Source organism: Cibotium barometz, chromosome 33 (assembly GCF_041138505.1).
Source record: "Cibotium barometz isolate CiBa-2024 chromosome 33, ASM4113850v1, whole genome shotgun sequence".
Lineage (NCBI taxonomy): Eukaryota > Viridiplantae > Streptophyta > Polypodiopsida > Cyatheales > Cibotiaceae > Cibotium > Cibotium barometz.
The window spans coordinates 474,167-500,340 of NC_141078.1; positions in this window are offsets into that span (position 1 = coordinate 474,167).

Consider the following 26,174-nt stretch of genomic DNA (forward strand, 5'->3'; position numbering starts at 1 on the left):
AGATGTCAGAATATCTTCAGCAACAACAACCTCGCATGTTTTGTCACCAAGAGATTGGAACTCAGAGCAAGCAATTTTGAAACATGACCGTAGACGAGCTCAGTAACGCAATACTAGAGAAATTGAAGGTAAAGGAGGGAAGAGAAACATCTAGGTATGGGCATAACCATCTTTACCCTCGTAGGGAATTGGTGTGGTGCTCTATGTGCAGATTGAATCACACTACCACCGAATGTCCAGAATTAAGAGCAAGGCCATTACTCTATTGTGCACACTATGTAAAATTAGGGAATCATGACACTTCAATGTGCAAATATCCAAGATTTTTAAACTGTTGCACAACTGCCAGCACCTAGAGCTCCATTGGCTTTACCAGCACCACCTGGACAAATCACTCCAGCTGCTGCAAGACAACCCAACTCTTCCTATTTACCTAGGGGGATGTTCTGGGTATAGGACACTTCACCTCTACCACCACTTGTTCTACCACCACGACCACCACAGGCTTAAATCAACCAAGTATTGATTGAAGAGCCATCTGAAGATATTGATATGGTGCATGAAGTAGAACTTAGTGGAGAGTACTATGAAGAAGCTGTGGAGGTCACACCAGAATTCTATGTCCTATAGAATAACACGCCAGTACTACCTGTGTTTCAAACCACGGTACAGTGGAAGGGTAAGGACATGAACTCAAACATGACGAGAGAACCACTGCAATATTTTGGCTACAAAGGGTCGCATTGGATCACTGAGTGCCCAAAAAAGAATGTGGCTCATATGCACCAACCCCAATAAGTGACTACTTTGCCCAATGACATGCCAATACTTACTTGTACTAAATGTGGTATTGATCATTTGATCAAGGATTGTCCATATCGCACAAGTGGTTCGGCTTCCACTTCTAATCAGGCCATCATTTGAACCATTAGTGTGCAGCCTATAAATATCACACCACTCAAAGTCCTGACATGAACACGAGCCCAAGCCCAATTGGGAGACATGGGGAAGAACCGCGACTATTTCCAAAACTGGCCCTGCAAGAGAAGAGTGAAAAAAGTGGGTAAGGGTGACACAAGAGTCACAATCCAAGATGGATCCGAAGAAGATATGATTGACACCGGATCCACCCAATCGAGAGAAGATGGGGATCAAGGGATCAACTACCACAAAGGGCCGGACCTAGAGGAGCAGAGGGAGTGACCATCAACTCCTAAAGGAGTCGGTGAGTACCCCAACGTCGATGAGGAGATAAGAAAGCTTGAAGATGCCAGGGCCTCTAACCGGGTCAAGGATACAATGTATCCATGAAATGAGCCAACAAGGGAAAGGGAATTGGACGTACCTACTCCAATTCTAGAAGAAAAAGAAGAGGGATCTCAAGCAAACATAGTGTCCAAAATGTTTGAGAAAAATGGGCTAGGTGAGTCCATCCATTCCTTCCCTATGGATAAATATGAGACACACACCTAGGGAGAACCCTCAATCACCAAAGAACCCAGAGACATAGGAAGTCTCACGGCTGTACTGTCCACAACTGTGAAAATGCCATTGGGGCAACTGTTACGTAGTTCACAACCCTATGGACAAACATAAAGGAATGGGTAGAAAGTGGACTAAAGCCAACCAATACTATAGAGGAGGTTCTGCCACCTCTTGTAAAAGAACTCTAAGACCCACAAAGAAAACCCGAGTCGTTAAGATACCAATTAATCAATCGAGATGTTATTACGAAAGCAACGACACAAATGCTACAATCCTGATTCATCATGGCGAGTACCGGGGCACTGGCTATCCTGGATGGTGGGGCGGGGATTAGCATCATCACAAAACGTTGGTAGGAGAAATGGGGAAAACCTGATCTAAAAAGGGAAGATCTAATGGAACATCTTCAAGGCCCATTGGACTTCTAGAGAATGTGAAACGCAAACTCTTTACATTTTGCCACCATCATACATTTGTGGTAATGGAGTTCCTGTGCCAACCTGACTCATATGACATAATATTGGGGAGACCCTTCATGAGGGAATCCAAATTGGTGCATGATTGGGCATTAGATCACGTGTATGTGCGTAGGGATTCGCAAATTTTAAAGATAGATTTGAGAACATGGAAAGCGCACCCCATGGAAGGGTAATTGTTCGGTAATGATTTGGCCACAACGGAGTGGACCGCTGATGGCACGGAAGCGGTACAGCTGTCTACGCCCTTATAGCATGCCACACTTCCACACACGCATGCAAACACACCAGAACACCAGACCAAAGAGCATGAACAAGACTTATATTTCAGAAAAGAACCTTCACCTTTACAGAGGTGGATATCCCAAAATATCCCAGACACCAGCTACACCAAGCACCCGCTCGCAAACAGCCCTCTCCAGCTCCTGGTCGCTCCGAATTCCTTCGCTCTTTGCTTCTCTGCAGTCGACCTCTCGTTCTCTGCTCTGCACCTCAGCTGAGGTCCACTCTGCTATACCACCAGCACACTGCCAGTTTTCAAAGCATAGAACCAGTCACCCTCTTCTCTCTCTCTTTCTCTTGTAGTCCCAACTTGTTAATGTCTTTCTGTTTTGCATACGACCCAACCTCTGTAGCAGCCCTGCCAGCCCACTATTCCATCATCTCTCCCTTTCTCTTTGCACCAACTACTTCCATCAGTGCCCTCCTCGCTCACCAGCCCAGCAAAACCTACACTAGGCTCTATTCTCTCCTTCACACGAACACCTAGAACCCACACTTGCCAGTCCGACTTGACTCCTTTATTTGTAGCTCCAGCCCCACCAGCCTGTCAACTTCTTCAGCAGAGAGGCTCCCCGTTGGCCTCTTCCAGCCACACAACAACAAACCCAAGCCTGTCAGCCTTCGCTCTTGAACACTTCTCTGCAGCTGCCACACTGCGCTCCTCACCTGCGCATCACCAGAACCCCCCCCCCGTCGTCTCTTACATACAAGGCCTTTTATACCCTCAGCTGCGCCCTTCTCTGAAACACCTCCTGTAGCGCCCAAGAGCCCTCCCTGAATCCAAGGTAGCAACACTTTTCCCACTCTCTGGGTCTGCACAATCACCCGCCAGCATACTCCACTCACCTCTACGTCTGTTGCCAGCCTCTGCGCACTCACCAGAGAGCGCCCGAATCCCTCTTTACTCTGCGCCTTCCACTTTTTGACTCTCCCTTGCAGCTACGCCTATCTGCTGCAGCGCCTGGCGGCACACCCCAGAGTCCTCCTCTCTCTCCTCACGTGGCGGTCCCTTCGCTCGTCTTCCAGCTGCGCCCCCCAGCGCTTGCAGCTGCTACACAGAAACACACGTCTTCTTTGCGTCTGTGGCTACAGCTAGCCACCCACACCACACGCAGGCTTCTGCTGTCGTGCACTCCAACGAGACCCCCCACCAGTACAACAACACCCCCCCCTGGCGGCCTCCTCTACTTCTTTCCAGAATCCCCTACTCCACGCAATCCTCCTCGCCAGGTTCTTCATCTTCTCGAAGATGCGCTGGCAGCCCTCTCCAAGCTCCACGCCCTTACTGCCAGCTGGCCACATCATCCTTTTTATTTTATTTATTATGAGGAAAAAAGACCACCATGTTATTCTTTTCACACCAAGTCCATATCTCCATACCTTTTTTCTGCCCATGCCCACATACCTCAAATGCGACCTTCAGTGCCCACTCATTTGGACGCGCATACAACTCAAGTGGCCGAGCAGCTGATACCATCTCCATCTGACCTCTCACCCAACAAGCTGCAACAAGCTCAAAGCAAGCTCAAAGCCAATACGGTCCACCCTGTACACCTGGCAATGCTCCCAAAAGCAAAACTTCACACACGCCATGCACACGTATGTACACATTATCAACCTCTATTTTTAGCCACACACCGCATCTATACAAATATTCCAAACCACGGTGGAAAATTCCAAGGAAGAAGAGGAAACGGAAATGAATGCATCACTTCCTCCTCCGAACTTTAGTGAAAACTGGATGCATGTGGTAGCTACCATAGATGTGATGCAACCCAAGGGGACCCCGTATGTAGAATCTGAAATTGTCCGTAATGACCTCTGTCTATGGTTAATTAGCAAACCATTGATGAAGAATGAGAAGAGGAGACCTCTAGCATAGAAGGGACCGTACTATAAGGCCATACTAATGCTCAACGCCTAAGAAGATGGTGAAAACAAAAACAATATATTGCCCGACAAAACTATAATGAAGAAAACCCACAAATGCCCAGTGGTTGAGATACCTTGAGGCCACTAAGGTACATGATGAGTTTTCCAAAGATTGGGGTGAGGAATTGAGTAAGATATCACTGGAAGGAAAACACAAGGAGACAGTCACCCTTCAAGAGCCAGAAACACCTAAGCTTACAAAAGTTGGGTGTCAAAAATGGAATAAAACTTTGGCAGAAACCAAACATGAGGCTAGAAAAGTCCTGGCTAAAACAAAAAGTGAGAATGAGGATAAACCAGACTTGCTCTCAGTACTAGATCACTTCAAAACCTACACTATTAACAAACCAAAAGTGGTCCGACTGACGGCAACAAGGGTTAAGGAGGATGGGCTATCCATATCATATGATGGCCCGACGAAAGTCAAGGAAGTTGATACTGCGAGACTCGGGGAGGAAGCCAAACCCGTATTCATTTTGCTAAGGACTTGAGTTCGGCTGAAGAAGATGAGCTTGTTGCCCTCCTTAAGGAATTTAAGAACTATTTTGCTTGGAATTACAAGGAGATGAAGGGTGTACCACCTGAGGTAGTGCAGCATACGATTTCAATCATGGAAGGATCAAGGCCAACCAGGCAGAAACCATACCAGATGAATCCTAAGTATGTGATGATTGTAAAGGAGAAAATAGACAAGCTCATTGCTGTGGATTTCATCTATGAGATAGAGCACACATATTGGTTGTCACAAATCCTAATAGTGCCAAAAAAGAATGGGAAACTTAGGGTATGTGTTGATCTCCAAAAGGTCAATGCAGTGACTAGGAAAGACCATTACCCATTACCATATACGGAACATGTTTTGGAGAGAGTGGCTAGTGAAGAAGCTTACAGCTTCTTGGATGGATTCTCTGGCTACAATCAGGTGTCCATAGCATATACAAAACATGTACGGAACATGTTTTGGAGAGAGTGGCTAGTGAAGAAGCTTACAGTTTCTTGGATGGATTCTCTGGCTACAATCAGGTGTCCATAGCACTAGAAGACCAGCACATAAGACAACTTTCAATACAATGTGGGAGACATTTGCATACAAGTCATGCCCTTTGGTCTCACCAATGCCCCATCAACATTCCAACAATTGATGTGCCCAAACTTCAAAGACTACTTGCAGAAGTGGTTGGAGGTATTCATTGATGATCTATGTGCACACTCTCGATGGGAAGACCATCTGGCTTGCTTAAGGAAGGTGTTCGAGCGATGTCGATTATATCGTATATCCCTGAACCCTTTAAAGTGCCAATTTTGGGTCAAACATGGTGTGATATTGGGACACATTGTCTCAAAGAACGGTATATCCACGGATGATAGCAAAGTCAAGTTGATATTGGAGCTGCCACCCCACTAATTACAAAGGTGTGCAAAGATTTATGGGCCACGTTGGGTATTACTCTCGCTTCATAATCTTCTATGCTGAAATCGCCAGGCCATTGTGTGCAAGCTACTCTTTGAATGGACTGAGGAATGCCAGCAAGCATATGATCGACTGAAGCAGGCATTGGCTAGCATGCCAATTTTGCAAGCCCCCAATTGGGACATCATATTTCATGTGCATATTGATGCATCAAACTTGGCTATTGGATGCGTAATAGCCCAGCCCGGTGTGTTCAAATTGGGCTATCTAGTCTGTTTTGCTAGGCATCAATCTACACCACCACAAAGAGAGAAGGATTGGCCATGGTTTATGCTGTCAAGAAGTATCGACACTACCTATTGGCCAACAAATTCGTATTCTTCGTGGACCATCAATCCTTATTGTACTTAGTGAATAAGCCTTGCACCATGGGATATCTTTTTCATGGAAAACCACTAATCAAGACAATGGGCAATGGGTAATGCATAGAGTAGAGGAAAACGATGGAAAAAGCCAAGGGATGATTCCTCGGTAGCACCAAAAATGTTACAGCTCACCCAAACCTCCCTTAGAACACATCCAATAAGAGATTACCTAGTGAACCGCAACTGTCTCGTGAGGATCTTTCCAATGGCTGAGCTCTTAACCTTTGAGGTCTCCAAGCTCTACAACTCCTTGAGAAGTAATTCCATCATGCCTATTAAAATCCCATAGATCTCTCTAGCTAATCCCTATGCATAAACACACATAATCTAGACATATACTCATCCTCCACGCAACCACTCCCGAGTCCAAGGGTGCACACATCAACATAATGAAGAACTACATACCTAACCTTGGTGTCCCATACCACTAAGAGGTAAGTCTTCAATCTAGCAACACATAGCTCTGGCATGAAATGGAAAGAGAGTAGATACAATGCTCTACACAAGAGAACATCCTTTGAGAGTACCCCATGCCTCTATTATATAAGAGAGTTCTTTAGTGACTCTTGCCTAATTCAATGATTTTTGGTCTAATCCTCTCCAAAGTGAATTGGTAGCCACTCTTGCTTCAAACAAAAGTAGAACCCTCAATCTCTCAAGCCAAAGAAAAGCTTACAAGCTCCATGTAAGCTAATTTTCTTACTTGTTTTGCAAATGTTGAATTAAATTCAAATGCTATGCCTTTAATAAAAAGGCCACTCCCTTTTCCTCTTTACATTCTAACCTTTCTCAATGCTAGAAAGATTAACTAAGGGATTAATTAAACTCTTCTTATTGTTTACTCTCTTAAATTTAAAAAATTATGTAGATTAGAGTTTTGTAAATCTAATTTGGGTTAATCTAAGTTAAATAAAGAATGATAAAAATAAGAAATGGTCAGCCATACAAAGGAGGTGATGGTAAAATTTTTCAGAATTTTGTGAAAAAAAAAGTTTGTTTTTATGTTATTCCAACAGAGTAATTCCCACCATTTTTGCTTCTAAAAGAAATATTCTAATTGCTCCATGTACATATTCACCTATGAATATGCATGGATGTTTGATATTAATTATTAATCTTAATTTTTTATGCATAAAAAGATGCATAATAAAATTTTATTACAAAAGTGTTATTCTTATTAAAATTGATTTTGATGCATAGAAAGATGCATAATAAAATTTTTATTATAAAAGTATTATTCTTATTAAATTTTATTTTTATGCATAGAAAGATACATAATGAAATTTTTATTACAAAAGTGTTATTCTTATTAAATTTGATTTTTATACATAAAAAGATGCATAATAAAGTATTATTCTTATTAAATTTGATTTTTATGCATAGAAAGATGCATAAAGAATTTTTTTAATTATAAAACTATTATTCTTATTAAATTTGATTTCTATGAATAGAAAGATGCATAATAAAATTTTTATTACAAAAGTGTTATTCTTATTAAATTTGATTTTTATGCATAGAAAGATGTATAAAAGAAAATTTTTAATTATAAAAGTGTTATTCTTGTTAAATTTTATTTCTATGTATAAAAAGATGCATAAAGAAATTTTTTTAATTATAAAAGTGTTATTCTTATTAAATTTGATTTCTATGCATAGAAAGGTGCATAATGAAATTTTTATTAAAAGTTATTCTTATTAAATTTAATTTGTATGCATAGAAAGATGCATAAAAGAAATTTTTATTATTATAAAGGTGTTATTATTATTAAATTTAATTTTTATACATAAAAAAAAATTTTATTACAAAAGTGTTATTCTTATTAAATTTGATTTCTATGCATAGAAAGATGCATAAAGAAAGTTTTTAATTATAAAAGCGTGATTCTTATAAAAATTAATTTTTATACATAAATAGATGCATAAAGAAATTCTTTTTATTTTAAAAGTGTTATTCTCATTAAAGTTGATTTTTATGCATAAATAGATGCATAAAGAATTTTTATATCAAAATTAGAATTCTCTTAAATTCTATGTTTAAATTCTATGAGTATTTGATAAGCGGAAAAAAAATACTCTAAGAGAGAAATTTCTATCGTTTTATATTCACACGGATTGAAAAAAGAAAATTCAAAAAATCTATCGAGATCAAAATATTAAGATAAATGATTAATTTATTTTTCATTGAAATTCGTAACTAATTTAGAAATCAATTAAGTGAATATTCAAAGAAAGAAATTCAATAAAATAATAACTGAATTATCAAACCTTTTCGAGAAAGATATTTCAGAAAAAATCTTATCCCACTCGAACCTTAAATCAGACTATGACCAAGACCAAACTCTTTCGTCAGTTTCGAGGAAAGAAGGTGTGACCAGTTTAGAAAAATACACTCAAAACTCTCGCCAAATCTCAAACTAAGTTTGAGACCCTTCGAATTGATATGTGGATCAAGCTTATAGAATTCGAGGAATTCTGGTATGAAATTCAGAATTCCGATCAAGAAGTTTTGGGGATACTCATTCAAGAAATACTCTTGTATTCAAATGAAAATCAAATTAGAAAAAGCTACTAAATGGGAATAGCATGTGAAATATATGTGATAAGATGAAAACAAGAAGCAATAAGATGTGTAAGAGATGTGATGTGACATGAATATATGTGTATATGAAGAATGGATATAGATGTGTATGTGAAGAATGGATGTGGATGTGTATGTGAAGAATGGATATGAATGTGTATGTGAATGAGTATGTGAAAAATGGATATGGATGTGTATGTGAAGAATGGATATGAATGTGTGAAGAATGGATATGGATGTGTTTGTGAAAGAATGTGATGTGATGTAAAGAGATATGATGTGACATGAATATATGTGGATGTAAAGTGATAGATATGAATGTATGGATAGATGTGGACAGTCGTACATGTGAACGATTGGATGGATGTGGATGAATGAGATGAGATGTGTATGAATGAGATATGATGTGGATAGAATGTATGTGATGGGATGGTGATGAGAATGAATGTGATGGATATGAATGAATGAATGTGATGGATATGAATGAATGTGATGTGATGGATGTAAATGGATGTGATGTAAATGAATGTGATGGACGTAAATAGATGTGATGTGATATGATGTGAATCGCGATGTGAATGAATGAGATGTCATGTGAATCGGGATGTGAGTGAATGAGATGTGATGTAAATTGGGATAGATGTGAATGGATGATATGTGATGTGAATCAGGATGTGAGTGAATGAGATGTGATGTAAATTGGGATAGATGTGAGTGAATGAGATGTGATGTAAATTGGGATAGATGTGAATGGATGATATGTGATGTGAATCAGGATGTGAGTGAATGAGATGTGATGTAAATTGGGATAGATGTGAGTGAATGAGATGTGATGTAAATTGGGATAGATATAAATGGATGATATGTGATGTGAATGAATATGATGTGATGAGATGTGGATATGGGTAGATGCGAGTGGATTAGATCTGATGCGGATAAATGAGGAAAGATGTGATGAGAATAAGAATACATATGAAATAAATGAGGATTGATTTGGAACAATGTGGAAAGACGAGAGTTCGTAATAGAAAGTGTATTTATGACCTATTTTTAAATGACTATTTTATGTCAAGAATGCTGGGGAAGCTTTTTGACCATCTTGTGGATGAGGTCGTGGTGGAGACCTAATCTGATAAAGTTACAACAGCCGACGGAGAGTCAACGGAGAATGTCTCGCGTAGCAAGGTCGGCCGAGGTCTTGACCAGCCTCGATTCGATTTAAATGGTGAGCTTCCGGTACGGTGGATGAGGGACCAAGGAAGCAGCCTATGAGTGAAGCGCTAAGTGACCTGCGAAGGATCTTAGAGGGTGCTAACCATACGGTGCTCAGGCTCTGGGTCGCCGAAGATACATACACGTGCATCGTGGAAGATATGGAACAAGGAGTAAGAGTTGTTTTCTAAAATCGTGCATGGATCTGGTTGATTGACCTTGGTCGTCCTCAACGGATGAGTCCATGGCTCTTTTATATGGATCTGTTCGTTGATCTTATTGATCTTCAACGGAGATTCCATTTTGATTTTTATAAGTGAATAAATTGCTGGGTACTATGAGCTAGGGACTATCGAAAAGGCCCGTGAGTGGACAGGTGGTGAGCGATCTAGTTACCAATGATGCCATAGGTACATCGATGAAGGAATGATTTGAAAATGAGAATTGGGAGGATTATGATCAATGATACTATGGTTTCATTAAAAGATTGTTTTAAAGACAACTGAATCTTTGAAAAAGGTAATTTCATATTGGGTGTGTAAGTGGTGTGACTAGTTTTAAGTTTGCATGAATATCTAGCTAGGGAGCCTGGGAACTCTTTTCCCTGGTACCCGGCACAAAACCTAACCAAATTCTTAAATGAATCCCATCACTACAGTGGTTGGGAAATTGGCTAACCCACGGGATTGGGCTGGACTGATGGATCCCTAAATTGAGACTCAATTTTGTTATGGTACGATAGATGAAGTAAATCCCGGATAAAAATTATTCTATGGAAAAGAATCAACGGTTGTCTCTCAATGAGGAAAAAAGCGTTGGTCTCTATGATCCAAGTGCAATCTTTTCCTTGATCTGACTATGGGACTTACGGGTTCGGTCAGAACAGTTCAGTTAGTTAAGGCTCTTGACTACGTTAAAGTAAAAATATCCTGGAGGAATCGCCCGTGTTTTTTGGGCAAGGGAAGTTTTTCCGGGTTCGGTTTTGGAAGAACCGAGGGATTAGTCTCTTGTCCGGATATACGCGGGCAAGGCCCCGAGTGAGGGACCCTACCCCGCACAAGAAGTGCTACTTCCGCTACTAGCATCCTAGAATTCATTGCGCGATGGTGGGGACAGGGATCTTTCAGGTGGTATCAGAGCGAATTGGTTAAAGTGGATCAACATAGAAACCAGAAATGTCAAAAATTCATGAAGTAGCAGAAAAAGGTTGTAATTGTGTGATGAAATTCATACAAAATGATATTCAGAATGAAGATTCATAAATAGGTAATTGGGTCTTCAAATGGAAGTACCGCAATTGTATGGAATCCCTGACTTGCTTGAGGCCTAGACATGCTGATATTTACCTTAAAATTCCAAGGATCGTGACTACCCGTATATACCAAGGGTATAACTGTAGCGCTTTACTGGCAGTATATATGAGTAAATCTAAGACCTTGAAATTATAAGCAAAAATGCTATCCAGATGATGAATTCGAATGTGGTTGATATGATTTTAAAATTCTGGTTGAGAACTGATGAATTGATTTGTATTTTGATTGAAAAATGACGATTCTTGAATTTTGGTTGAAAAGCTGAGCAAAACCACAATAAGGATGAATGGGACGAGTCCCCGTGATGATGTTTATAACTAGAATGACAATAATGACCAGCAAATCACTATGAGATTAGTGGATTGTGCTGACAGATTTCTACTGTTAACACTTGACCCAATGGATCAAGTTAAGGGATGACAAATTAAAAACCTGTATAATTGAAATTCCCATGGAGGAATGTTCAGATGGAAATTTGGTCTAATGGACCATTATTGTATTAAGGATATGAATTATATGATCTGAATGAATTGTTATCTGATGATGAATTCTATATAAGGGATCTTTATCCCAGGATTCTGTTGGGTTCACCAGAAACCCCAGAATCAGTTGGATCTTAAGGGAAAGAGTTGTCCTCTAGTTTGCGAGATGAGGACATCTTGCGTTTTGTAAGTGGGGTAGGATGTAAGATTCCTCCCTCCAGCTTTTCAGGTGTGCAGATGTAAGAACCTCCCTTACTGATCTTACAATTATTCCCCTTTGAAATAAAAGAAAGATCATGTTTTACCCTATTTTGGCCGGGAGAGAGAATGCCTAGAGGGAGGTAATTCAAAATTGAGATATTTTTGGATATAAAAATCCTCCTAGTGTCTAAAATGGTTTCCCCTGAAACAGAAATTCAAAAAGAACTTTCCAATGTGCAATTGGAATTAATTGAAAATAGGTATAAAGGACCTTAGCCTAAGGGTCCATTCAGTTAGTTAAGGCTCTTGACTACGTTAGAGTAAAAATATCCTGGAGGAATCACCCGTGTTTTCCGAGCAAGGAAAGTTTTTCCGGGTTCGCTTTTGAAAGAACCGAGGGATTATTCTCTTGTCCGGATATACGTGGGCGAGACCCCGAGTGAGGGACCCTGCCTCGTGCAAGAAATGCTACTTCCGCTGTAACACCCTAGAATTTGTTGCGCGGTGGGGACAGGGATCTTTTAGCTGTGGTATCAGAGTGAATTGGTTAAAGTGGATCAACCGAAAAACCCAAAATGTCAAAAATTTATGTAGCAGAGTAAAAGGTTATAATTGTGATGAAATGCATACAAATTGATATTCAGAATGAAGATTCATAAATAGGTAATTGGGTCTTCAAATGGAAGTACCGCAATTGTATGGAATCCCTGACTTGCTCGAGGCCTAGACATGATGATATTTACCTTAAAATTCCAAAGATCGTGACTACCCATATATACCAAGGGTATAACTACAGCTCTTTACTCGTAGTGTATACGAGTAAATCTAAGACCTTGAAATTATAAGCAAAAATGCTCTCCACATGATGAATTCGAATGTGGTTGATATGATTTTAAAATTCTGCTTGAGAACTGATGAGTTGATTTGGATTCTGATTGAAAATGGATGATTCCTGAATTTTAGTTGAAAAGCAATAAGCTGAGCAAAACCACAATAAGGATGAATCAGACGAGTCCCTGTGATGATGTTCGTAACTGGAATGATGATAATGACTTCAGCAAATCACTATGAGATTAGTAGATTGTGCTGACAGATTGCTACTGTTAACACTTGACCCAGTGGATCAAGTTAAGGGATGACAAATTAAAAACATGTATAATTGAAATTCCCATGGAGGAATGTTCAGATGAAAATTTCGATCTAATGGACCATTATTGTGTTAAGGATATGAATGATATGATCTGAATGAATTGTTATGTGATAATGAATTTTATATAAGGGATCTTTATTCCAGGATTCTGTTGGGTTCACCAGACTATAAGGAATCCCAGAATCAGTTGGATCTTAAGAGAAAGAGTTGTCCTCTAGTTTACGAGATGAGGACATCTCGCGTTTTTTAAGTGGGATAGAATGTAAGATTCTTCCCTCTAGCTTTTAAGGTGTACAGGTGTAAGAACCTCCCCTTCCGATCTTATAATTATTCCTCTCTCTGAAATAAAAGGAAGATCATGTTTTACCCTGTTTTGACCTGGAGAGAGAAAATGTCTAGAGAAAGGTAATTCAAAATTGAGATATTTTTTGATATAAAAATCCTCCCAGTGTCTAAAATGGTTTCTTTTAAAACAAAAATTCAAAAAAAACTTTCCAATATGCAATTGAAATTAATTAAAAATAGGTATGAAAGACCTTAGCTTAAGGATCCAGATTTTCAGAAATTTTTAGATTATGATCTAATTAAGGTTCCTATGGACCAATAAGATTAATCCAAATGTAGGGAGGAGATAAATTGAAGAATAAAAGAAAAATCTTCCAAAAAAAGAGTAAATGCTTACATAAGATGAAGAGTGGACTAAGGACTACATAAAATAATTAAAAACTGAATTTTGACACCTCAGTGTATGGGGATCTCCCCTCATGAAGTAGGCGCCTTTTTCTCTTCATTACTGTGCGCTTTTGCCGCACGAGTCGTAGCTGGGGACTTGCCGAACACCGTTTGCGAGCCACGAATGGCTGCAAACATACAGGCAAGAAAGCAAGCTCAAACAGAATGCAAAGGTGTGTCACTCACCGCACAAACCGCCGCCGTGCGCATCGCAGTGAAGGAGGAGCCGCCGTCGCTCGTCGCTCTACCGCCTCGCCGCCGTGCCGCTACACAGTGCTCGATCGCTCTCTCTCTCTCTCTCTCTCTCTCACACACACGCAGGAGAAGGAAACCAAAAAGACAAGGCAAGAGCATTCTTGTATTCAACACATGAGAATGAGAGTTTTAGGGTTACATTTGACTCTTATAGGCGACTTAACCGTTCATACATGGGCATCCATACATAGCCGACCGATCCTAACCCTTACCCTGCTGATATTCAAGGTGCGCCTCTCATCGGCGATCACCCAATCCCTTTATCCTTAACATATGGTGCCGACAAACCCGGCTCATGACTCAGAATACTTAAACTAATTACATGACGTAAAATATAGTACGTCTCACTGTCCGTCATAAGTTAACATGCCTCCTTCCTGATGTAAATTCCGTCCTCGGAAGCTATGGTATGGTAAGCTCGATAGGGTTTGTTGTGGTAGGCCGTCTACAAAACAGGGAAGTAGAGTGAAAGTATGCTGGAATTCAAAAGATATAAAGTGTAATAAATTCAAGCATGTTAGACCACAATGGATGTTGCTATGAGAACTTAGTTTAAGGGGGTCACATGAATGAGCTAGTGTAGCCAATTAACAGGAGTTTAAAATGATTGAAAGTAAATCAAGAGTTAGCAAGGTGTCAAAGGTTAATCAAAGTTTATAACTAGCCTAAGTCAAAGAAAATAACCAAGCTTAATAAATAAACAATGACCACAATGTGTCTACTCTAAGAACAAGTTAATACCACGAGCCTAGGGACACAAGAAACATCAGAGTTACAAGAGCCTTTTGCCTTTATTTCTTTATGCACGTGACAATTTTTACACACAATGGCGACCTCCCCAAGACAAAACTAACATCGATCCTGGTACCATGTTTAACACAAAGCATTATCCAGGAATCTATTAGTTCACCTTAGGCAAGGCTACCCCCTACCAACCAAGGCATCAGTCTGGAGTAGAATACTCCTCGCCTACCAAGTGTCAATAAGGCGATAGACCAACATTAGAGCACATAGTAGACTTGCATTGCCATTTACTGTAGGCTTTTTTTTTTTTTAATTTCTTTTTATCTTCGCTCTTGAACTATAATGTGTTCTTGCATCCTTTCGACAAAGGGATAAAAGCTATGTCCTAGAGGTCAACACACACACAACCAGGTTGTTCAAACATTAAGATGGTTATAACCCTAGACTTAAGACAACCATATTTCAAGTTAACTAAAAACTTCATGCATTCTCAAGAATATAGCCAATAAGGTTAAGCTCATTAATGGTTTACACTAGCACGTCAGACAACTTCAAAAACTAAGTAGTACTTTGACAAGTTCCATGTGGTCATGTCTTCAGTTCATGTAATAAATTAAACAGTAAAAACGAAAGAGAGTAGGTATGGAAGAATTACACATGTGTTTTGGAGATCTCCTTGATTCGATGAGAGAAATGCCCGCAATTTGATGAGATATTTATGTATGAGCGTTGCGGCTATCTCAGAACTTGAAAGCGAACCCACCTCAAACTTTTCAACCTGTACAACCAACTAACAAGCACTATACCTCGAGAGGCACATCAGTGTGAAAAATTAAAGACTCGTTTAAGGAATCCAAACTAGAAAAAACTTGAAAACACTAACCTACCTACCAGTCACCACACTACTACTACTAATAAGAGGATGTTGTAGAGTCCTGGCTCTAGCCCTAAGGCTAAGCCTCTATCCACATCATCCAAATAAATAAAGTCAGCCTCAGTAGTGCCATGAGTTTCATCCGTCCATTCATCGTCGTCAGATATATCTTTTTCGTTTTCCCATCCACATAGACTCATCAAGAATGTAACCATGCGAGGATAGTCATCTTGTGAAAAAGGAAAGTCTTGGGCTATCGGGGATATGTCCTCTACGGAGTAGGGGTCAGTCATGGTCAATAGGCATATTAGCTATTCTAATTCCTCAACATTTTTCTCTCTGGCTAGTACATCTATATTATCCAATTCGGTTTTAATCACAGGATAGCACATGTGAAATATCTGAGAAAGGTACAGATGATGCCTCTCACCAAATGTGGATGAAGTGTGTGATGCTCTTGCATTTGCCATATCTGTAAACACACATATAACATCAGTAGGTTTATGACAGGTCAATCTAGTTCCTGATTGTACACGGATATTTCTCCTGTTTTTGTACTCTTGCTCTTTTTACTTTTTTTTTGTTTTTCTTTTCTTTTCTTTTTTATGTATGAAGCTATATATATACATCCCCTTGAATTTAGCAATTACATGGTTAGGGGAGAAGGTCAGAGAGGAAGCATTAGAATGTCGAGCGTGAGTACATGCTCTCCCTTTCCTTGGGTAGATCATATTTTTTGCAATGATGTTGCAGCCTCTTGGAACCAATTTGTCCAGCGGATCATAGGTTGTGATGTGGGCAGATAGCTTTTTATGACCCTTGTGGCCACATCCAATTGCAGAGATGGTAGTGTACGCTCCCATTGATGAATGGAGGAAATGGTTTCCGACGATACTTTTACAAAGGGAGACATAGACTCATTGGTCTCTTGTTGGGTGTCGACAAGAGTAGGTGTAGAGCATGAAGAAACTTCTATATCGTGTGCCTGGCATGAGGAGCTAGAAGCTTCATGTGGCTCCCCCCTTCCTGAGCTCGGTGGTATTGATCGATATCGTTTGGGAATCCAAACTAACTCTGGAAGAAGTGGTGTGGAGCACTCTGTTACCTTTTCCTTACCACGGTCTTGAATTGTTATTGGGGTGGCAACATTTGGTTTGCAAGGTTTTACAGGTGATGTAGAGGGATTCAGCTTATGTTTAGGGACCTAAATCTGGTCATTCCCTTCGTAATACCCTTGGGCTACTAATAATTTTTTAGAGATCCATCGTGATGTTACATTGCCCTTTCTCGGGTGGGTAGCTGCTTTCCTTCTACGAGGCTTCTTGTCTGAACGAGATTGAGTAGGGAAAGTAGCTGTTAACGAAGCTTTTGGGACCCATTGGTATGTACTCTTTGGCATAGTAAGCGGAGCTTTAGAGACCACCCTGCATGTTTCCACTCTTGGCGTTGAAGCGTTAGAGGGGTGGCAAACAATCAAAGATGGTTTTGCCACTGGACTTTGTGATTTTTCGTTATCCAGCATTTTGTCATCCTCCTCTGCTTCCTCGAAAAATACTTGCGTAATTCCCAAGTTGGCTTCTCGTTGTCGCCTAGCACGCTGTTGACGTTCTTTGGCTTCAACTCTCGCTTGTATCTTCTTAAGCTCAACTTGTTCTTTAGCTGCCTTCTTTTGATGGATTGCATGTAACTCCTCTTGGCTCAGGGGATCATAGTATCTTTTGAATTTACTCCCATTAAGGAATCCAATGGTTTCAACTCTGTCGAGAGTCTCCACTCTGATGGTACCTTGCGGGGTAATTTCACATACTCTATATGGTCCCTTACCAACATATTTGAGCTTCTTCTTTTCGTTTCGCACTCCATACATCAAGACTTTATCCCCAACCTTGATGTCCTTGTCCGGATCAAACCATTTTTTCCTTCTATCCTTCTCCACAAGGGCATTGTACACAGCTAGTTGTCTTTCTTCGTTTAGCCGCTCAAGGATATATAGACGCTCTACTAAGGGATTACCATCCCAACCCTCTTGAGTAGCAACACGAAGACTAGGAATGACAAATTCCCACGGCATGACTGCTTCTTGGCCATATACCATTTTGCATGGTGTGCAATTAATAGCCACTTTGTACGCAATACAATAGGCCCATAAAGCTGTCGTCGTAAGCTTTAGATCCCAATCCGTGCGATGAGCTTCAACTGTCTTTGTCAAAACAGAGATTAAGGTCTTGTTGGTACTCTCAGCTTGGCCATTCGCTTGCGGATAGTAAGGAGTAGATTTATGATGGGATATCATGAAATTTGTTGTGAGCTCCTTAATCACTTCATTTATAAAATGCGTACCATTGTCGCTTACAAGTTCAAAAGGACAACCGAAGCGTGTGATTATATTTTCAAAGAGGAACTTGGCTGTTGTCCTCGCGTCTGCCTTACGTGTCGCTTTCGCTTCAGCCCATTTGGTCATATAGTCAGTGGCCACAATAATATAGCGAGATTGTGTGTTGCGGGCCACTGGGCTAATTGGACCTACAAAGTCTAAACCCCACTTTTCAAATGGTTGGTTTACTTTGATCGGATGTAGGGGCATCTGATCTTTCCGCTGGGGTTTCTTGTATCGTTGGCATTTATCGCAACCTTTCACAAAAAGTGATGCATCTTGGAACATGGTGGGCCACCAATACCCTGATTATAAGATCTTTCGCGCGGTTAAGTCTCCTGAGAAGTGACCATCGGCTACGCCCATATGTGCCTCTTGCAAAATATATAGATACTCATCCTCTCAGACACAACGCCTAAGAACATCATCCTTTCCTCTTTTATAAAGAGTCTCGGCTATCAGGCAATAGGGTTCGCATTCCTTGATCAGCTTTCGCGCTAGATCTTTACGAAGCTTCTTGGGTGGAAAGCCATTAACCAAAAAGTTAACAATCTTCTCACTCCATTCAGGCATTGTCTCCACCATGAACAGGGAAGTATCAGGTAAGTCATCATCAACTCCCGTAGGAGCCTCACCATTAGGTATGCGTGACAAATGATCAGCCATAACATGTTTTTTGCCAGGTCTCACAACAACAATGAAATCAAACTCAAGAAGAATCGATAGCCATCATGTGATTCTTCCTGTGGAGCATGGTTTGTTTACCAGATACAACAATGCTTGATGATCCACATAGAAAACAAACTTGGTGGCAAGGAGGTAATAACGAAAATTCCTTACTGCATATATCATTGCCAACCCTTCTCGCTCTGTAGTGGTGTAGTTCATCTCAGCATCGTTCAACTGGCGACTGGCAAAGCTAATGGGGTAGTCTAGTTTGTGTTCTCCAGGTTGAGTTAACACACACCCAATAGCAAAGTTTGATGCATCAATATACACATGGAAGATTAAATCCCAGTTAGGCATTCTCAAGATTGGAGCACTCGCCAAGGCCTTCTTTAATAGCTCATATGCACGGTCACAATCTTCAGTCCAAATAAACTCGATGAGAAGCTTATACAACGGTCTAGCTATCTCCGCGAAGAATAGAATAAACATGGTCCATAAAGCGTTGGACTCCCTTATAGTTGGTAGGCGGGGGCAATTCCAGAATGACCTTGATTTTACTCTTGTCAGTGGAAATCCCATTTTTGGACACTATATGCCCTAAGATAACTCCGTGTTTAACCCAGAATTGGCATTTGAAAGCATTCAATGAGATGCGATATAATCTACACCTTTCAAATATTTTTCGTAAACACATCGAGTGCTCATCCCAAGAGGAATCTGTTTGGTCCCTTTTTGCATCAATACTGCCCCTACTGCATGTTTCCCAACACTGAGACTTGGAAAAAAAAGGTTGACTCCAATCAGGGGACATTATTACTAGCAAGATATATAGCTTGTCCTTAAGGCTCTCAAATGCATCCTCTTCAACCTGGCTCCATTTGAAAGGATCTTGCTGACTTGACTTCTACAAAGGGTAGACAAACTCAGCTAGCATACAAAATGACTTGGATAAATATATGAGCTTTTGGACAAAGCTCATCAATTATTTAGTTAAATTGGGGCTTTCCATCTGTAGTAGATTCTCCACTCTTGATGGGTCTGGTGCTATTCCATCTCACTTATTTCATGTCCGAGTAGTACTACTAAGGTCCTTGCTATTCTACATTTGGCTAGGTTCAACTGAGCTCCATCATCATCCAGATGTCTAAAGATTACATCAAGCTTCTCTACATGCAACAGCCTGTCACTATACACACAGAAATCATCCATTAATATTCTCACAAAAGTCCATTGGTACATATTAGCTATCGACATGCATAGGCACATATAGATGGTGTGGACTTTTAATAAGGAGCTTTTTTGGGGATTTACAAGTGGCATACGCAGTCTGGTACCAGTGATTTGGAGCTACTTTCAAACTGGTCACGAGAAGGGTAAGCATGGTGGTATAAGCACGTGTGTGAAATATGCTTTAAGACATCATTAGTTTGTGACATGATTTAAAGCAGTTTAGAGATTCACGCCAAGTGGTCAAGTGGTATTCTTAGAATTTTCACGAGTGCAGTCTCATCCTATCCGAGACGTGATGCCAGGATTGTCAGGAGATTTTTTTGGTGTGTGGATGCTAGCAGTATCAACTACTCTACTCCATATGATTGTGGTACAGTAGTAATAGACACCCTTTTCTTGCATTACATTAGGATTTTTGGCTTGAGTGATCCCACGATCTTAACACGGACGATTTACATGCTTTTCTAGAGCAAGTATGAAGGGCAATTGGATAGATTATTCTAGGTCATACTGGGTAGATCGCTAGCACTACACCACCTTGGGGGCATAGCATCATTTTCTAGCAGTGTTTCAACGACGCTCTTTCGGGATGTTGGGGATTACGTTCGCTGCTGGTGGACAGCAGAATCTCACTAGGCAGCAGCACTTCCACAGTAAAATTTCGCTGCTGCTAAGCATTATCTATAGCAGCAAAATTTCGTTCCTATATTGTGATTTCGTTGTTGAACAGAGAGGGTAGCAGCGAAATTACGGTGCTATTTTCATTGCAAGAAATTCCAAAGAGTTATTGGATACTGAATTCTGAGAATACATGTCACATGCACACATAAAATGATATATAGTTTTAAAAAATCATCCATTAAAACCCTTGGAGCCATGTTTCGAGGAAAAAAAAAGATAGTTGAAAACATTTGAGAAGCGAAAAACAATGTCAAGATCATGAATCTATCCCATCTTGTAAATAAATCCATATGTGTTGCTTTATCAATGTCTATATCTAATGGAAGCTCAATGAAAAGACAGGATTCTATATTAATATCAATATCATTTATCATGATCCAATGAAGTATTGTCATGATTGATAGGTGACTCATCATCTTCTTCCAATTGATGTTCCTCATGCTCTTCATCGACCCTGTCCAAAATGTTTTCTTCGTTGTCTTCTTCCAATGAGCTGATTTGAGGTAGTATTTGCACCTCATCCAGAGATTCGGCATCCACATCTTGATCTTGAAAGATATGTTTTGAATGAGAGAAAACTTGTATAACATACCACCACTTTGGATCAATTCGATCGGCGTGAAACACAACCCAATATCACAAAGCAAAGGGGTTACACTTTTATTATTCTACATCATCAAGATTTAATTTGGGATTGGTTGGGTTACTAACCTGTTGACAGTGTTGAGGTAGTACGAAGGTATCTTTTTTATCATTCCAAAACTTCATGGTGGAATCAATTCGGAAGAACCCATTTGGATGTTTCTTCACGGTTGCTTGAGCACCTCTATATATCACCTTGAACCATTTGACATCAAAGAGATGAATAGACTAAAATCCAACCTCAAGAATATCCTGAATAGTTCCACAATACTCAATATTGTCCTCTATGACATTGGTATCATGTCTACTGGCTCAACTTTCTTGCTTAAAAGTTACCATCACACCACAATCAAATGTGGCATGGAAGGATCTATGTGAGATAGATGTTTTGAGATATACACAAGAAACTCTTGTATCAACCATCCCTCTGCCATCATGCTTACTTCTGGCCTTGCTATCTCCACAACTTTTGAGTTCCGATAAGTTCTTTTCTATAAGAAAATTCATAACTTTGGAGAAACTTACCAGACTAGATAAATGGGAATTTAAGAGCCCACCTAGCTAAACCTAATCCCAAGGAGGAAGAGGATAAAGCATGTCCACCTAGCTAAACACAATCCCAAGGAGGAAGAGGATAAAGTATGTCCACCTAGCTAAACACAATCCCAAGGAGAAAGAGGATGAAGCATGCCCCATTGAGCACCCTCCCTCCATGGCCAAACCAAAGGATAGCCAAAAGTTCCCATGAACAAGTTGGGATACTATTTTGAAAGTAATAAAATGAATGTCGTGTTATATGTTACGTACAAGGGACTTACAACGTCCCCGACCTTGGATGGTTGTGCTAGTATCAGCATAATCACCAAGGGTTATTGGAGGCTTGGGGTAGCCTGCCACTTGCGTAGGGCACAAGCCTCATAGTGAAGCTTGCCCGATGGTGAAAAAATAGCCAAATCTGTGGGCATCAGGGATCCTATGCAAATTGCATCATGCCATTTGGCTTGACCAATTCCCTCACCACCTTTTAACACTTGACGACCTATGTGTGCACTCTAAGTGAAAGGAGTTTCTTGCTCATCTTTGGCTAGTCTTCTTTGAGAGGTGTAGACTCTACCACATCTCGTTAAACCCACTCATGCGTGGGATACTTATGGTATTAATCTTGTGGTATAGGACACGAGATTAATCGTGTGAAGGATTCCGATGCATACTTATCTCTACATCTATGTGGGATAATTTCTGGTGGTATGGGACACTAGAATTTATTACACATAGAAGTCCTTGATATAATGTATTTTGTTAGAGAACATACTTAAATTTATATAGTATATGATAATTGATATGCTTTGCTTGCATAAGCAAACAAGCATTTGAGGTCAGTTGCTTATCCAAGCAAGAGGGATGTTACATAATGTCCATCCTTTAGTTGTACGGGGACGCCCGGACACTAGTGTGCCATCCTAGTGAATTGGTATCATGGGTGGCTCCACATTAAATATTGATTACCTAGTGGTATTGGCATAGCTTGAGACCATACTTGACGGGTGTATGTTGTTAAAGTATAACAAGTAGTGCCACGCTTGACAATTGTACTGTGGTCAAGTGAAACAAGTGGACTATGCTTTAAAACTGCACACAGTCAAAGTGAAACAAGTGGTTTATGAAACTAATGTGCCATGCTCATTGGAGTGTAACAAGTGGCATCTCACACCATGCTAGATAATGTGTACATAGTGATACTCTCATTATAGTGAAACAAGTGGTGAATATATGCTGTGTTTGTGGTGAAGAGAAATGTGTGTGTGTCACACATAAGGGATCTTGTCTATATCATATTAATTTTTATTAATTGTGATTTAATGATGGTGCGAGCATCACCAATTTAGGTGTCGCACAAGATTTGTTGTTTGTTGTTGTAGCATTTTCTTTTGCGCAATTGAGGACAATTGCTTCTTCAAACGCGAGGACTATTCTAGGTATATATTTATTCATATTTTTTATGAAATAATAATCTTACAAAAATATGTTTAATTTAATTTGCGCAGGATTCAGTTTAATGGAATATGTAAATGGGCATAAGATTAAAGTATAGGTGTAAATGTGTACATAGTCATTTATGTAACAAGGCCCACGAGCAATTATATATTAGATAAGGTTTATTTTTTATGAAATGCTTTAAAAGCATTGAACTAAGTTTCGATTTTGTAAAAAGCCCAATTTTGGAAAAGCTATGCTAGTGGAGCCACACACGTCGGGGGGAGGGGGAGGGGGAGATTACACCCAATCTTATCTTGATGGTGATGTTATTCTTTCTCTCTTGTCTTATGTTATGCTATGTGATTTGATTTTTTAATAAAATTCAAGTCTTTGTTTTAATTTTTGATATAATTTAAGAAGATTAAAGGGTCCCGTGACAGTGGTATCAGAGCTTTGGTTTGATTTAATCTTCTTGAAGGCGATCAAAAACTTGTGGACAAAGAGGTGAAAGAGACAAAAACAGAGGTGCTTTTGGTAAATTTTAAATTGAAGAAGAACACATTTATGGATTTATGTTTAGGCATGGTTGAAAGAAGGCTTGTTAAAACCACAAAACCACCTTCCTCAACACTAATCCTCTTCATAATATGTTCGTACGGATTCAATCACCAAAGAGAGGAGCATGGAGAGCCATAGTCAGAATTACTAAACTTAGTTGCTCCTCAATTTGTATAATGAAAGGCTATTATAATTCCTGCAAATTGGAGAATTTAGAAATTTATCCTTCTGTGAAAAAAGAGGCATCGATTTCATTAAAAAGGGGAGGAAGAATGAAAATTGCACACACACACACACACACACACACACACACACACACACACATATATATATATATTCTCCTCTATTCTACCATGCGGGAAGCCAGCGACGCTTCTATCTTTTGGGCGGCCGCACACAGTTGAATTCTCTCTCTCTCTCTCTCTCTCTCTCTCTCTCTCTCTCTCTCCCCCCCCAAAGGCGGCGGCGGTCGGCGACGCTACGAATCTAGGGAGGAGACTAGTTGAATGCGCCGATTTGTTTCACCTAAGCTTATGATTAAGCTACGCGTTGGGATTAATTCATAGAAAACATTATTAGCTTTGCATAGTAAGCTTAATAAAAAAGGTTTATATAAGCTTTAATTAATAAAGCTTACTAATGCTTTATTAGAGCAAAAAAAAAGGAGCTACGCAACAGGAGACTTTTTCCAAAAGCTTATTAAGCTTTTATTAAAGCTACACTCTTTAGCTTTAGTTAAAGAGATTTCTTAAGCTTTAATATTAAAACCTTTGATAAATCTCCTTTTACAACAAACTTTATATATATATATATATATATATATATATATATATATATATATATATATATATACACACACTTTATTCCATTACCATCTCTCTCTCTCTCTCTCTTCTTTTGGACACATTTTTGTGACCAACTTTAACGCAAACTTTTTCTAAAGGGCTTTAAAATTTTTATAAAGTCTATCCTTATTCCTAAAAAAAGAAAAACTTTTTGAGAAAACTGATCACTCTCCACAAAAGGCAAAAATTCAATAAGAAATTCATAACGCTCAAATCTATTACAGACAGAAGTGAACCCATCATTTTGTGGCTGATTTATAAGCTAAACTCTTTGTCTTAATTTAGTTGCAATGGCTGTCTTAACCCATTCCGCCCATGGTTCAAGAACAAATCTTAGCGCTTCGAGAACAAATTGCTAATGAACGAGAACTTCAACGCAAATTAGAGCGTCAAGTCAAGCATATCAAACGCAAACGTGATGCTTCTGATTCTTTCGACTCAGATGAGGAGAAAAGTGATCAAGTTAGATGCACTGTTAAAGCTACATTGTGTGTTCAAAATTCTAAGAAAGACTCACAAATTAGTCACAAAAGGCATTCACTTTCTAAAATTATGATGGCAAGAAGGATGCACAAGTTCTCATTGCTTGGATTAGCCAATTAGATGACTATTTCTCTAGCGAGAAGTTCTCAAAAAAGGATAAAATTAAATGTGCTTGTAATCATAAAAAATGCTACCTTATGGTGGAATGTGATCAAACAAGGTGAACATAGACCTTCAACATGAAAAAAGTTCCAAAAACTCTTAATGCTGCCTTATGGTGGAATGGAACAATGAAATCATCGAGCTAGTACACAAAAGAGGCAAGACAAGATGATTAATTAGTAATTCACGAATCTAATCAACCCTATTCACATTTATTTTGCTGAACCATTAGTCATGGCTATCTTGGTTGGTTTATAAAAGGCTCTTGCCAATCAAGAAGGTTGAAACTTTTTGCCCAACTTCTAGTTTGGACTTTGCTTGCACGAAAACCCAAAAGGTCCTCTCAATGAGAGCAGAACTAGATTCCTAAGCTAGATAGCAGAGGGAAAAATAAAAAAAATGGGTACCCTACAAAGTTTGGAGAAGAAATTAGATTTATGTGAATATCTTCTCCTTGAGAGAAGACATTATTGAATATAATCACCTCAAGATGTTCACCAAAGCCTTGAAGGTGACATATTAATAAACCTAACAAGGCCATCTTTATCACCCCCCCCCCGCCCCCGGCAACCGCCCTTTCCGTGCTGCTCAAAAAGAGCTTGACTCATACTAGCTCTAAGAAAGAGAGTGTGCTTTTTGTTCTCTTCCCCTCCTCAAAAATTAATAGATATAGAGACTTGATTACTTAGATTAGACCTCTTATACATTAACTCTCGATCTTACTCCACTCTTGGACTCACCCTTCACTAAGAAATAAATGCACTATGTAGTTCCCTCAATGAAAGATTGTATGATCCCTAGAGTTGATGGTTTGCCTACATAATTTTTTAAGGTTTCTTGGAAGGATGTTTCTTGAGTTGTCATGAAATTTGTTTCCCACTCTACCCCCCTACGTTAATGTGAGAATTATTGAATTGATTCATAAGAGAGGAGACAAAAACACCCTCGCTAACTAGAGGCCCTTGTAATGCTTACTGTTATCTATAAAAAATTTGCCAAATG